This window comes from Erinaceus europaeus, chromosome 10 (assembly GCF_950295315.1).
Source record: "Erinaceus europaeus chromosome 10, mEriEur2.1, whole genome shotgun sequence".
In the NCBI taxonomy this organism is placed as follows: domain Eukaryota; kingdom Metazoa; phylum Chordata; class Mammalia; order Eulipotyphla; family Erinaceidae; genus Erinaceus; species Erinaceus europaeus.
In genome coordinates this window covers 87,886,835-87,902,497 of record NC_080171.1, presented here as the reverse complement: position 1 = coordinate 87,902,497, position 15,663 = coordinate 87,886,835, and positions in this window count along the sequence as shown.

Here is a 15,663-nt window from a genome sequence, read left to right as displayed (position 1 = left end):
AAAGAGCCATTCAGAATTTAGGATAGCTTTTCAAGTACCTTATTTTATTCACATCCATGGTCCTAAGGCTAAGGGAAAATGGGAAAGATTCACTCTAAAATAACATTTGATTTAGGAGACCATTCCGTTAAGAGGATTTTTTTTACTCTAGTAGGAGGTTGATAAGATGATTGAGCAGTTTCTGAATTCACCACTCCAAACCTTCCAGATGAAATCAAATGCAAATGGGTCTGTGGACAGTTTGTAAGTTGCCAGATGCCTTCAGGCCCCAGAAAACTACAAAGAGCAGTTCAGTGCATAATGATCACATCCACTGCCCTTTATAAAAGCCAACAATTTTCTAGGTGTATGCATTATATGTCCACTCTTCATTCAAGGTTTCAAAATCAACTTATTTTCATGTGAGGAAATAGAGGTTTATAGAGGTTAATTGATTTGTTAGGGTCAGCCAATATTTGGTGGCATTTCAGTTCAAATCCACATCTATCTGCTTAACATTCACCCCCTTCCCAATCATTTCAGGAAATGGGTAAAAAAGAAAAGGTCACAATAATACGTCAAATCAGATGATTTTATATGTGTTTTTTCTTCATTTTCTTATTTGTATCACACATAACTCATCCACAGGACATAAAAATAAATAAATAGATTAATAAATAATAGCATCATTTCTGATATTTCTGATATCATTTCTAAATATCCACTTATCAAATCATCCTCAGTCTATCAGGACACCTTCTGGATTGAAGTAAAATTGGCAATAAATAATTAAACTTAATTTACATAAAGTGATTTTCTGTTCTTTATCATTCCCTGTATTATCCTCAGATGAGCTAATCTTTTGAGTGATATGATATTGACTGGATTTAACTAACTCAAAGCCACTCACAGAGGCCAACAAGGAGTTCAGAGTGTCCAGAAAACCACATGTATTTGTATCATTCAAAGAGTAGGTATAGGAAGTGGTAAAAAAAAAATGTTTATAGACAGAAGGCTTATAGAATAACCAGTAGATGCCAAAAGACACTTTTATGAGAGTTTGCTTTGTAGTTTTCAAACCACAATTATTCTATAGCACTACAAAGAGAAGGGAGAAATTCTTGCCCATTCCTTTAACAAGGCCAAAAAAAATCTTAGGCTACATTGGCTCAGCAGCATTACAAACTACTTTGGATCCCAGCAGTTTTTTTATTTTAAAAAAAGTTCATTGATAATTATTCTATTTGAAATGGAGTAAAAAAGAGTCAAATGGTTTTATTTCTTTTCATTCAATTTGACAGTGTTTATCAAAATATTGAGTGCATTTTTCTTTACACAAAACAGTTCTACTTCTAGAGTCTAGCTTCTAGGCTTTAGAGTACTGTAACATATATATACATATATGCCACACATATTTTGAACATCTTTTTTATAGAAAATACTAAAGGCTTAAAGTAGTTTACTCCTGTGGTCTGTGAGATAGCTCAACCAGTAAAGCACTCACTTTACCATGTACTGAAGTTTTGAGTTTGAATCTACATATACTTCATGAGAACATCATGCAAAGGGAAGCCTTTCCAAGTGGTACTGTGGTATCTTTCCTTTTCTCTGTGTCTCACTATCTCCAGATTACTATCCAGAGACAGAAGAAAATAAGTAGGACAGTGAGAGTAGTGGAATTGCCCAAGAGCTTATATATGGGGGAAAAAAAAGTTCACATATCAAAACTTACTGTTTGTTTGTTGACAGAGGACATAGTGGGGATTGTATTGTTATGTGGAAAACTGAAATATGTATGTACAAACTATTGTATTTACCCCAATAAAAATGAAAAAGCAAAGAAGAAAAAAAAAACTTACTGTTTGTATACTTTCTTTTTTCTATATTTATTTATTTTCCTTTTTGTTGCCCTTTTTTTTAAATTGTTGTTGTAGTTATTATTGTTATCGATGTCATCATTGTTAGATAGGACAGAGAGAAATGGAGAGAGGAGGGGAAGACAGAGACAGGGAGAGAAAGACAGACACCTACAGACCTGCAAGCAACTACCCTGCAAGTGGGGAGCTGTCGGTTTGAACCGGGATCCTTAGGCCAGTCCTTGTACTTTGTGCCATTTGCGCTACCGCCTAACTCCCTGTTTGTGAACTTTCATGTTGTGAAAGTAACCATGGTTTAATTAGTTTTAGTGCTCTTAGAAATGGACTTTTAAACCAGTCAAAATAAAACTTCCTAATGGGCACTAGTTAGGAAATCTGCCTGATAGATCCTGCCAACTCTAAAGGAAGGGTAACATTGTAATGTTACCCATGGGTTTTTTCTTGGCATAGCACACTCACTCCTATCTCTTCTGCCTGTTAAATTTTTTGTGAACAGCTTCTCTAGCACCTTTCTGACAGCTAAAGTAAATACTGCCTAATTTTTGCTCAAATAAACTCATAGAATTTTAAAAATATTTTATTTATTTATTATAAAGGTATCAGGACCCACTACTAGTAGTGATTTAGAAATCCCAATAGGACCTTGCCCTCAACTTGTATCAACAACGGTAGAGAATGTTCCCTCCTCTGAAGGGAGGGTGGACAACATACTCTATGCTACACCTGAGGAAGATGGGTCCTGATATTGGGACAGCTTGGAATGTTCCTACTCATGACCACAGAATGTGAGCTCAGATCTACAGGGATGAAAAAGTCACATAGGCTCCTAAACTGAATATGGGCCCCAGACCAAATCAAATTACAGTCAACAAAATTTATACCCCTTTAATATATTAGGGAGCTACTCTCTTCCTTGATGCAGCTTTATGTCCCTTTTCCAGCCAAGACATCACCTCCCCAGACAATAACTTTTATCAGCCTGCATATCAGATTTCAGGCTCAGAGGAAAAAAAAAAAAACTAGTATAGCTACAGGCCCTTTGAATATAACTAAAATATGCCTATTAGCTATCTACAAAATGGAGGACCCCCCCCCAACTCTTCAACTGTACTCTTCCAGTCTTTAGGTCCATGATGGTTCAACAATTTGTTTGAGTTTGTATGTTGACTCTCTTTTCAGCAACCAGGTTCCAGATGCTAGCATGATGCCTATCAGACTTCCCTGGACAGACAACCCTACCAATGTCCTGGAGCACTGCTTCCCCAGAGCCCCACCCTACTATGGAAAGAAAGAGGCAGGCTAGGAATATGGATTGACCAGTCAACACCCATGTTCAGTGGGGAAGAAATTACAGAAGCCAGACCTTCCATCTTTTGCTTCCCACAGTGACCTTGGGTCCACACTCCCAGAGGGATGATGAATAGGAAAGCTATTGGGATGGGATGGGATGGGATCTGGTGGTGGGAATTGTGTGTACCCCTGTTATTCTATGTTTTTAATGTCTCTTTTTTAAAATAAATAAATAAATAAATGCATAAGAAATAATACCAAATAGTGTTCCATTTAAACTGGTCTAGGGCCAGGGTAAGGCCTCAGGTGAAAGGAATTTTGTTTTAATATCAAACAGTGGGTTAACCTTATCAAGGATAACCTTCAAAACAAGTGACCACAGTGGGGAACTTTTAGCCATCTTAGACAAACTTCACTTAAGAGTTACCCCAGAGGGGAAAGAGGTCTCATGGATACACTCACTATAAAAAGTAGAGGGAACTTTATTTTCCTCCCACATAGTTTCTGGTGACCTAGATGAGAGCTATTGTTACACTCCTCCTGGGCTCTTGTGAAGAATCCTGGGAAAATAGGCAGAAAGCAAAAGCTGCAGATTAAATCCTTGGTTCAAAGAGAAAAAGAAATATCTTACATTGTTCTTTCCTGTCAAAATTCAGATTGGTAGGCAAAAAGAAAAATCCCTTGGAAACAATAAACCTTTAAATTATAACATATGAATTTGCCCTTGAATTTCCATTGGCTGTCGATACTTTCTTTTCCACGACAGTAATTTTCTACCAGATTCTATCAATTTGTGTACTGAGGTCTTAGCAATTGTAAGTTTGCAGCCCCACACCCCACATATGACAGAAATGAATTCAGTACTGTGTACTTCAGCTAAGATTCTGTTTATTATCATCAGCATCTCAGGGGATTTTCTTGCTGTTGTCTTTGAGAGTGGTTCTACTATCTCTTTTTGGGCAACTATAGAAAAAAATTACTTGAACAAGAAATACACAATCAGACCCAAGCTATTATAAAAGCCCTCCCCTGGGAGTCAGGCAGTAGAGCAGCAGGTTAAGCACATGTTTTACAAAGTGCAAGGACTGGCATTAAGGATCTGGTTTGAGCCCCCTGCTCCCCACCTACAGGGGAGTTGTTTCACAATTGGTGATGCAGGTCTGCAAGTGTCTATCTTTCTCTCCTCCTCTCTGTCTTTCCCTGCCCTCTCCATTTCTCTCTGTCCTATCCAACAACTACATCAATAATAACTACAACAATAAAACAGCACAGGGCAACAAAAGGAAATAAATAAATAAATAAATGAATAAATAAATAAATGCCCTCCCCATTTAGTTCTAGTAAGATATATAAGTAAAGTACAGCATACAGTGTACAGAAATTACAGAGGAGGCTGATTTTCTCAAAGTGGCTATGATGAGACAATAGAAGGTGTTAGATTTGGAAACCTAGTCATATAAAAATTCTGCAATTGGACACAGAGATATTTTTCTGTCTGATGGTAACAACAAGATAATGTGAAACCAGGAAGTTTGCTCATTGGCAACGTGCAGGACTTGGGTGCAAGATTTGATCCCTTGCAATTTGCTACAGTTAATATCATACTCCTCTACTGGTATTGATATTGAAACAGAGAATCCCTACCAAATACTAAAAATTTTGAAGTCTCAGCAGTCATATATAATGAGCACAAACAATTATACTACTAGAAACTATACATTATGTCTAATGATCATGTTATAAATGACAATAGACAAAACTCAGGGTTACTTTTGAATTTAGTCAACTTTTAGACAAATTATGGCTATAATTTGTAACCTCCAAAGAAACTTAAAATAACATACCTACATTTCAAGAAGATTTGAATGCAGGTGGGTGTATGGGGAAGTGAGTAAGGACAATATAAAGAAAATTTGTAAAATCTCTTAATGATATATCATTAAGAGATTTTACTGTTAACATGGTATACTGGAATTTTTGTTCTCTTGCAATAATGTGTGTAAAGATAAAGAAATCTTAAAACATTTGATTCTATTGATTAAGTATGTCTAAAAATATGTTCATCAAATCCAATTCCAAGTTTTATTGATATTAGCCCTAAAAAAAAAAAAAAAAAAAACTTTGAGACTACTCTGAATGAAATCAATGGAGTATGGAGTGATAAATGTCCCAAGGTGAAAATCGTAATGAGGTTCCGGTAAATACAATATAGCCATAGTATTTCTCTGGTAGAAAGCCTGGAAAAATCTTTCTACAGAAAAATATTGTTAGAGAAATGAAGTGAAATTATAACTAATTTGTTCGGAAGTGGGGTTTTTATAGTAGAAGCCCTGAAGACTTCACACAATGAATTAATTTGTGATGTCATATAAAGTTAAAGGTTCTTGTTGATAATTGGTAGAGATAATTAGTTAATGGCTTTCAAGCAAAACCTCAATACAAATTGTCATTCATTCAGAACTCCATAATGATCAGAGTAAGGTCATAAACTTTAAGATTGATATACATGTGAGATTTTCATTTAGGGCTTAAATCTTAATGTATACTCTTACATTGACAATAAGCAATGTGCAGTGAAGTAAAAAAATGATTTTTTTCCTCTATGCCTCACAGCTCATATAATGCTTATCTGACAATGAAAAAGCAGAAACTTAGACATGAGGAAAATCTTTTTTAGAGGCAGGGCTACATACAGAGTAGCAGCAGCTGTGTCTCTCTCCTCCCCCTGGTCAACTGAAAATAACAAAGAAGATAATCCAAGAACACAACAAGACAAGACTCTGAATACTTTGGGAAACCACCAGGTCACAAGTGAGTGCAAACACGTGTGGCTCTTGGACAGAAAGGGGCCTAAGGAAAAATCCCTGGGGTTGAAAGCTCATATCTACTTGGGAGCCCCTAGCAACAGTCCAGCAGTTTGACAGTTGAGGTACCACATCTATTCTGAGTTTTATCAGTCAATAAACTGCTGACAGGAGGAGAGGATCCCGTAAAGCTCACCAAATGCAACTGTGAGTCTCCATTGCTACTGTCCCTTGGAGGCTGGAGCTGCAACAGGGAGGCCCTGTGATGACAGAGGCCAGATCGAGCAACTCAGGAGAAGATGTATACTCCAGTGGTCTGGAAGTGGGGCTGTATAGTAAGGGCCTTTCCACATTGTTCTCCTAATGAGAATAATTGCCTCAGAACCCACTGAGTACAAATAGGATTTGTGTAGGAACTCACAGGGCCAAGGGCTGCTGCCCATCTTGGCTCTGGTTGCTGTCAGTGAAACTGAATTGAGCTTTGGACCCTTGGGGCATGGGAGCCTCTTTGCATAATCACTGTGCTATTTCCCCCCACACTGTTTTATCTGTAGATTAGGATTGAGTAACTAAAAACAAACAAACAAATAAACAAACCTACTTGTAGTTAAAAATCCCACAGGCTCCCATAGCCTACAGTGAGATAAAGAATGAAAGAGCATTTAACAGTGACCCGCTTCAACTCAAGGATTGAGACAGCTTTGAAACAAATGTTAATTTCCATAACTGAACTCTTTTAAGTACTTTATTTAGACACAGTCAATCCAGGTAATTACAATTAGTTGACTGAACAGTACTGAGAGAGGGACCTCATAACACACCATATAGAATGGTTTAACCAAGAAGAACCATCAAATATGACTCTGAAATAAAACACTCTCGAGGTAATTAGAAAGCTGAAAGCTATAATAGCTGAGCTAAGAGCACAAATTGCTGAATAAGCAAATCTAGTATTGAAACAGGGAAACAAAATAGCTGAGCTACAGAGAGCAACAGAGTGGAAGGAGAATAGAATAAGAGAGGCAAAAAACAGGATTAGCAAAATTGTGGATGAATTAAAGAAAACTAAGAAAGAAATAAGATATTTCAAAAAGAGATTAAGAGATACTGAAAACAACAGGAGACATATGGGACACCTCAGCAAAAGTAATATATGCATTATTGGTTTGCCAAGGAAGAGAAGGAGGAGAAGGAAGCATTCTACAGAATATAATAGCTGAGAACTCTAGACAAGATAAGAGACATATAAAGTTTCAAGAGTCCTGAGCACTGTCAGTGTTGGAAAACTTGGACAGTTCATTATTGATACTTTCCCATTGACCATCCTTCCACCATAATTGTAGTAGAGTGTTATTTTTCCCTCTCTTTTTAAAAATGTTTAAACTCTACTTATTGGGTAGACACATCCAGAATCCGAGAAGGATGGGAGGGGGTGATACAAAAAGAGAGACATCTGCAACACTACTTCACTCCTCAGAAAGTTTTCTCCCTGCAGGTGGGGTCTGGGGGCCTTGAAACCAAGTCCTCATGCATTGTAATGTGTGCTTAACCAGGTGTACCACCATCTAATCCTCTCTCTTCCTCTCTACGTCTCCCTTCCTCTTGATTTCTAGATGTCTCTATCCAGTAAATAAACAAAGATAATAAAAATTAAAAGAAACCTCCACTATGTGCTTAGTAACAGAGGATGTATTGATGATAATCACAGATCTGGAGAGCCCCAAATCTACTAAAACTCAAACCTGATGAAGAGGAAAAACCATAAATGAGCTTGGAGAATACCAGCATATTCTTGGATTTTTTTTTTTTGGGGGGGGGCATCTAGAAATTACTCCTGGGTTATCCACTATGTGAGTAGAAGCAGCATAAGACAAATTTCTTATATTTTTTGACATGTTTATAATCTTTTCTGCATGTACACCCTTTGTTTTTTTATGAATACTCTTTTAGTATATTTCTAGGCTTCCCTTATAAATAATGTACATTTATACATCGAAGATGTTTTCCATGTTGTAAAAGGGTAGTGATGTGATTGATTCACTAATCAATTTTCTGACTTGTATGTGAATATCTATCTTGATCACAAGCATGAAAGTGATTCATTTTAAACTACTGATATAAAGGTGAAATTATGGTTATACAAAAATAATTTTGGTAGAATGCAAAGAACATTTTGATAGTGATAGTAATGGAGAAATATTCTACTTGATATTAGACTAGAAAAATATGAACATTTATTCATGGGATACCACAAAAATAAAATAAACTGAATATAACATGAAAATAAGTGGCAATTCAGATAGTAATTTTCACATATAATCCAAGAGACACATTTGTTTCTATAAATAAAGGTTCATCTGCACTGGGTTGGCAGACCAACACCATTACAGCTTTATTTAGATGTGTGTGAAAGAACCATCTGTTCCAGTTCACAGGAGGACTAGGTCCACATCACAGGCATCCCCCCTGAAGGTCCAATCATAGCACCTGATGCAAAAGCCTCCCGATGTGATGCTTGACTGAAAGCTAATGACAAGGAACACTTCATTTTTCAAAGTATGTTTTTTTCTCAGGATCAAGTGTGCTCTTTGGTGATTGCTTTTCTCCTCCCTGCGGCCCATAGAAACAGCACAAAAAGCAGAGGATCTAGGAAAAAAGGACAACTCTCCATTTATTCTTTCTTGTACTCATTCCTTCCTCCATTCAGTAAATACATGTTGACAACTGCTAGGAGTCAGATGCTACTTGAAATCTGTGGAAATAAAGCAGCTAAGATTTTTTTCAAAAATAAAAAGGCAATCATCAAATACAAACATTTAAATATATATATATATGTATATATATTTGATACATATTAATATACACATTTATGTATATCCACACACATATATGAGAATGTAGTAATCTGTGCTGATAAACATAGTGGGGTAAAGAAATGAAGCTATTAGGTGGCTGCTGACAGATGCTTTTTAATGGGGATCCTGTTGCCAAGGACTTAACTTTGCAAAGTTCTACAGAAACATGCTTCTCAGACAAGCCCACTGCCTGAGCCACTATAGGTAGCTTCCTATAGACAGAAGAATTGACAAGCTTGAGTTTCTGAGAGAACCAGTGAGGATAGATGAGAGGAATATATAAGATGAAGACAGTCATGGGGTAGGTCACATAGAACCATGAAAGTCAGAATTCAGAAGTTGAATGGTTTTATAAACATAGTGAGTCTAAGTCTGGGAATACTGTGCTCTGATTCAAATATTACCAAAAGTTGCTGGGTTCCTCTGAACAATGTCAGACCAGTGCAATTTTTACTTAGTTTAGGACCTGACTCTTAGCTTTCAACTCTTCATAATGGAAAGAATAAAAAAGAAAAAAAAATCAGTTTGATAGTAGTCACAAGTTGCTTCTTTCTGCAAGTGTATCTTCTGTTTTCCTTTTTCCCAACAAAGACTGATATCCAACTTGGAATATTATTACTTCCTGACCATTTAATACAGGAGCAGTTAAAGGATCTGCATAGCTACCTCTTTTTCTTTTTCTGTAAATTTCATTATTAATGATTTAACACTGGTTTTAGCAAAATTGTAAGATTCCAGAGATGCAGTTTCATATACATATGTATGTGCATCTTTGTAAGTCACTAATACCCTCAAAGTGTTTTAATACTTTGCTTCTGCCCCCCATATCCATTATAATTCTCACAAAGTTTAAGACCCAGTTTAGTACATAATTTTTGCAAGTTCATTTGCTATATTTATTTATACTCCCATACAAATGAAACCATCTGGAGGTTGTACCCTCTCTTTACTTTTTTGAATTTTCTTAATCAACTTTAGTTCCTGTACTCAAACCCTATCCTTATATTTTTGCTTTGACCACATTCTTTTCAGCGGGGTACTCCAAGACAGTGACTGGACTGAGCAGATACTAAAGTAAATACTTCCACAGCAAAGAGTTTCCTTTTCCTGATTCTCCTTAGAGTGGTACCACAATGTGGAATTCTGTTTCTGCTCCTCTCTTTTTCACATAGGGTTTAATTAGTATTTTGGCCTGATGGCAATTGAAGCATATTCTTACTATATTCCATCCTATATTCTTTCAAAGTTATCCTCTCAATAAAACTTTATCTTGCATACTTAACCTGTTTTAGTCAAATAATTAATTATATTTAAAATATTGAGAAATATGTATTGAGGATATATTGTATCTGGCATTTTGCTTAGTACCCACAACTCAATGTGAACAAAATGAAATTAGTAGACTCAGGAGTTAGTTGGCAATATTGATTGATATCTACATAGACAAACTTTGCCTATGTATTGCCCGTAGTGGGGATGCAAGCAAAAACCACAGGCTACATTCTAAAAGAAGTATCCATAGTCATCTTTAATGCAGGAAAACAGAAAGTAAGGAATTGAAGGTAAAATTATTCTTTGGCCACATATTCTTAGGACAAATGGAGTGAAAATGCATGGTCTTGAGGACTTCTGGGCGTGAGCTATCAGGTCCACCAGCCAAGCACAAAATATATTTGATATTTAGCTCAGTGGTTTAGATTTTGATTTGGGAGCTAGAACAACCACCTTTCAGTTGATGCTCATCACATTTTTTTGTCTAGGGTAATTAATATTGTATCTCTGAATCTCAATTTACTCATCTATAACTTAAAGATGATTATAATACTTTAAAATAAAAATAAATAACAATATGTAAAAAGCACTTTTCAGTGTTTCAAAAACTTATTATATTTGCTTTTGAATTCCTCTATTTTTTTCTTATACAACATAGTCACTGTAAAGTTTTGTAACCCGATTAGATTGATAAAGGTTATCTCAAGGTCACAAAACTGATAGTAGTAGAAGAGGTGCTTTACTTAAATTTATTACATATAAGAAAACTATGTGAAGGGAAGAGGTAGACAGCATAATATTTATGCAAAAAGACTCTATTGCCTGAGGTTCCAAAGTTCTAGGTTCAATAGCCCACACCACCATAAGCCAGAGTTGAGCAGTGCTCTGGTAAAAGAAGAAAAAAGAAATGCATATTTGGTTTAAGCTAAAATTATCCAATTAAAGTGACATGATACTTTGGTAAAGTGTTCCTGGTTTTCGATTCTGACTGTTATATGACTTCCCAAAATCTTCCAATGGGTGCTCGTATCTTGGTTTAAAAGGCAAAGACTTCAGAGATCAAGGCCTGAGAGCAAATTCAGAGAATATTCCACATTCAGCAGGATAAGAATCAAAGAAAAAAAAAGTGCTGCCAGGTCAGTGAGAGGCAGTGATAGATATGTGGTTTCAGTAAGATAAAGAGACAGATGTTAGCAGGACAAGAGAGAAGGGCTGGGAGGGGGTGGAGGGCAGAGAGAAGATTCATGAGCAGTCTCAGATAAGCATTTTACATGTCAAAAAATTACCTCAACCTGCACATTAAGTCTGTAAAAATATATCTTCAATCAAGAAAAGCTGAGCTCTTCCCAAGGGCAAATCAAGACAGCAGCTCCTGCTTGTCTCACAAAATTAATCTGAAACACACACACTAGAAGACTGGACACAGTGGCAGTGTTTTCATAATCTCCAGTTGTAAGGCAGGAAGCAACGAGAAAAGGCTCAAATTGTCTGGGTCCTGATTTCAATAAAAGTAAGAAAAATAATCGAATAGATTCATAAAGACAGTAGTAATCTACTTTATTATTTTAACAAATAACAATTAGTATTATAAGATGTAGGGCATACATGTACTCATGTTCATACATTTATTTATTGATCTATCATATGTGGAGCAAAGTGATAAACATATATATTCATATTCTGATTTAATATTGGCACTATCTTTGTGAGATAAATAATGAAGTTAAACACCATTTTACATATTAAAAAGTTCAAAACTCAAAAGTTTCAATTCAAAGCATATTTTTATTTACAAAATATAAGATGGAAATTAAGAAAGAATTATACTAAGATTAGCTTCAAGTACTAAGAATAATTTCCTACTTCTGTCTTAGTCTACTTTATGTTTCATGGTTTACATATTTTGAAAATTTTCTAGGTTATAAGCAAAATATAAGCCACTACATCAGAAGTGACTGTAAATGGAAAGATATAACAAAGATGACTCTAAATGTGTTTTCCCTCACTTGGAGGGATGTGAATGTTGTGTCACGGTATTAGTGAGGGAAATAGGTTGCTTGATATTAGCACAGTAGTTTGAAATCTGGTGTAATATGTATGCCTGGCTTTCCTTCTCCCTCTGTTTCCACCCACTTTCTTGAGCTGCTGTTATTTAAATGAGTAAATGCTCATGACATAGTGGTATACTGTACATATATATGCTATTACTATGACTACTTTTTTCTATTACAACATAGTCACTGGGAAGTTTTGCAGCAATATGTGCCAATACCTGAAACTGTTTAGAGGCGAACTGCCAAGAAAATATCAATTAAGGTTAATAAGTGGGCAGATAGTCTTGTTGCCTGCTGAACCTGTTTTGGTTCTCAAGAGAAACAAATATATCAGATGAGTCATCCTTTTTATTCACCTTACCTCCACCTCTGCAAAGCCCCGGTTTTATTTTTTTATTTATAAAAAGGAAACATTGACAAAACCACAGGATAAGAGGGGTACAACTTGGCACAATTCCCACCACCAGACCTCCATATCCCATTCCCTCCCCTGAGAGCTTTCCTATTCTTTATCCCTCTGGGAGTATGGACCCAACATCATTGTGGGATGCAGAAGCTTGAAGGTCTGCCTTCTGTAATTGTTTCCCTGCTGAACGTGGGCGTTGACAGGTTGATCCATACTTCCAACTTGTCTCTCTCTTTCCCTAGTGGGGAAAAAGCCCTTGGTTTTATGTGTGATATATAGACAGGTGTGACAATTTGAATCCAGATGTCAACCTCCAAGGATAATCTAAGAATAAATGCCTGCTCAAAAGTGGAAAACAGGAATGGCTCTATTAATTTTTCCCTTATCTTCAGCAAGTGAAGAAAAATATTCTTAGGTCAAATTAGCTCTAAATCCACTATGCCACATTAGACAAATATTTTTGTTTTAGATCTTGTCTCATATACTAATTTGCAATAATAAAAATTAATACCCATTTACCAAGTATCTCATTCAACTAACCACTGACCTAGGAATAACTCACTCATATCTTCTTGCAATTTTCACAATAGCTCTGCAAGGTAGACACAATTATCTCATTTCACACACAGATGGATATTCAGGATTTAAAATCACTTATTCAGAACTAGTTAGCTAATATGTTCTGGCATCTTGATTCAGATTTATTTGTCTAATAATTAGAGCCAGGGACCATTTTTATTAATATCAATCATATGTAGGTAATATATTTTTATCATTTTCATTGGTCAAATTTTCTCCTTAAAATGTTTCTATATATAGAGATGAAAAATATGAAATCCACGGGCATGAATTATTTGTGAAAACTGTAAGAATGCTATATACAAACTTAAATTTCAGTCCTCTTGACAATTCAGATTATTTTTCCAGGCCATGTCTTCTTTCCCAACACAGTTGTGATTCCAGAGATTTGTGGAGTTCTCAATGAGTAAATATCCTCTGATTGGCTTCCAGCTCTCATTTCTCCCCTAATAGAGGAATGAATTCCATAGGAAGTGGTAATTTCTTCATGATCTGAGATCACAGCGTGTAGCTAATTATAGAAATAAATAACCAGTGACTAGAACCATCTGTCCTTCCTTTGGCAGACACCTTGCTTTCCTGTGAAATTAGTGCCACCTGCAACCTGCAGGCACTTAGGAGACATGGGGGGATGCCCCCTTGCACATTCAGAGGTTGCCTACTTTGTTACTTCTGACCCAGAGTCACAACCTTCCATGCTGTCACACAGCACTCGAGAGACAATTGTTGAAGCCAGTTAAATTCTTCATCTCTTCCCATATTTTGGAAGAAAAAGAGCAAGAGCAGGGCTCAGGTCTCAGTCTCTGGGAACACTGTAGGATCAGCATGAATGTGCAGCATGGACACTTCTGTGTCTCCCTTGGTCAAAGGAAACAAGTGTTTCATCTCACCTTGTTCTCTGTATATGACAAAGGCATTTATGATAGTTGAACATCATGCCTTCATGTTGCTCAGTAGGAACACAAATTTTTAGGGTCATATCAGAAATCCCTCAGTCTGCTTTGCTCACTTTGGAAATAGCTAGTTCTTGTTCAATCATCAGTCTTCTAAATGTGAGATATAAGATAAACCAATACCTCTCAACTTCTTCATATGCCAAATTGGGGAAGCAACAGGACTTACCTATTAAAACTTATGAGGATTATATAACATAGAATGTATAAAAATGAGTATAGTATAGTACATAGGAAACAGTCAGTACTCCATGTCTTCAATTAATCAAAACTGAAAACTCCAGTTATAATAGAGCACAGAGACTACTGCTTTGGTCTCCAAAGACTCTGTGGAATATACAATAACCCTAAGAATATATGAGTATATAAAATATGTGTAAGGTTATTTTTGAGGGGGTGAAAATGATTAATAACTTTAATTAGAGTCTTCATGGGTTTCTGATCTCTATTTTCCCAATTTAGAGATTGGAAACAGCACCAAGCACTTGAAAAATTGTACATTCTTTTTAAGACTTCTATGAGTTATTTAAGACAAAATAACAATAAGTTCATTTTGTAGATAATATAGTCGAAAACCAGTGAAGACCAAGCTTAAAATTAAACTGGTTTCTTCAGAAATGCTATCAGCCAATCATTCATAGACCTAGACCCATAAAAAATAGCTTGAAGCTGTTATTGTTTCTTTTGATTATTTTCTGAGGCAGAGAGAACTCAGAAGATGTCTCTATGTGACCTGCTACTTGAACGTTTTCCATCAGCCCTGAAGGCCTAATTCAATTATGTGATCAGCCTAGTTTTGACATTTTAGTTATCTCTAAAGTTGATTTGATCATCATCTATGATGAGATGATTGTTGCTACATTTTCAGCTCAGCTAATAGTGATCTTCTATGATTACAAAATATAACACACACATGCAAACTATGTATATGGAGAGTTTAAATACTTAGTTAACATGTGCCATACTAGTCTATTCTATACTATTATATTAAATTAAAGTGTTCTTTATTTTACATATGTAAATCTTCAAATGGTCTTCCATAAGTTAATAAATTCTGTGATCCAAACATTTAAAAATGGTTGCATGACATTACGATATTCACTCATGCAAACAAAACTGTCCTGAGAAGTTGGATGAGTGGACATTGTCAGGGTAGGTAAAAGGCCTGGATGGTAAGAAATTTTATACCTGAATTAAGAAGGAATAATAAAGATGGGTGAGCAATATGTATAAACTGTTTGTACCACTGTTTGTCTTATGCAAAACATAACCTTAGAGGCACAGTAATCAGTTTCCTTCAGAATATGTATTTTTCTTCATATATACAGGGACTTGTTAGTAAATGTTATTTTTCCATTACCACTATTCAGACTACTACCTGGAAGAGGAGAAAACACTTCATACATTCAGTGCTTCATTGTTCCATCATTTGCATATTCATTGAGTATTGATTAAATAAGCATTAGGCTAATTCATTAGGCTGACTAGGGGAAAACAACATGGGGTTCAACAGACACAACATGATAAACTATCAGTTGGTTGCTAACAGAATCTGAAAGGAAGAGGAAAACATATAAATCAAGATGGAAGCTAC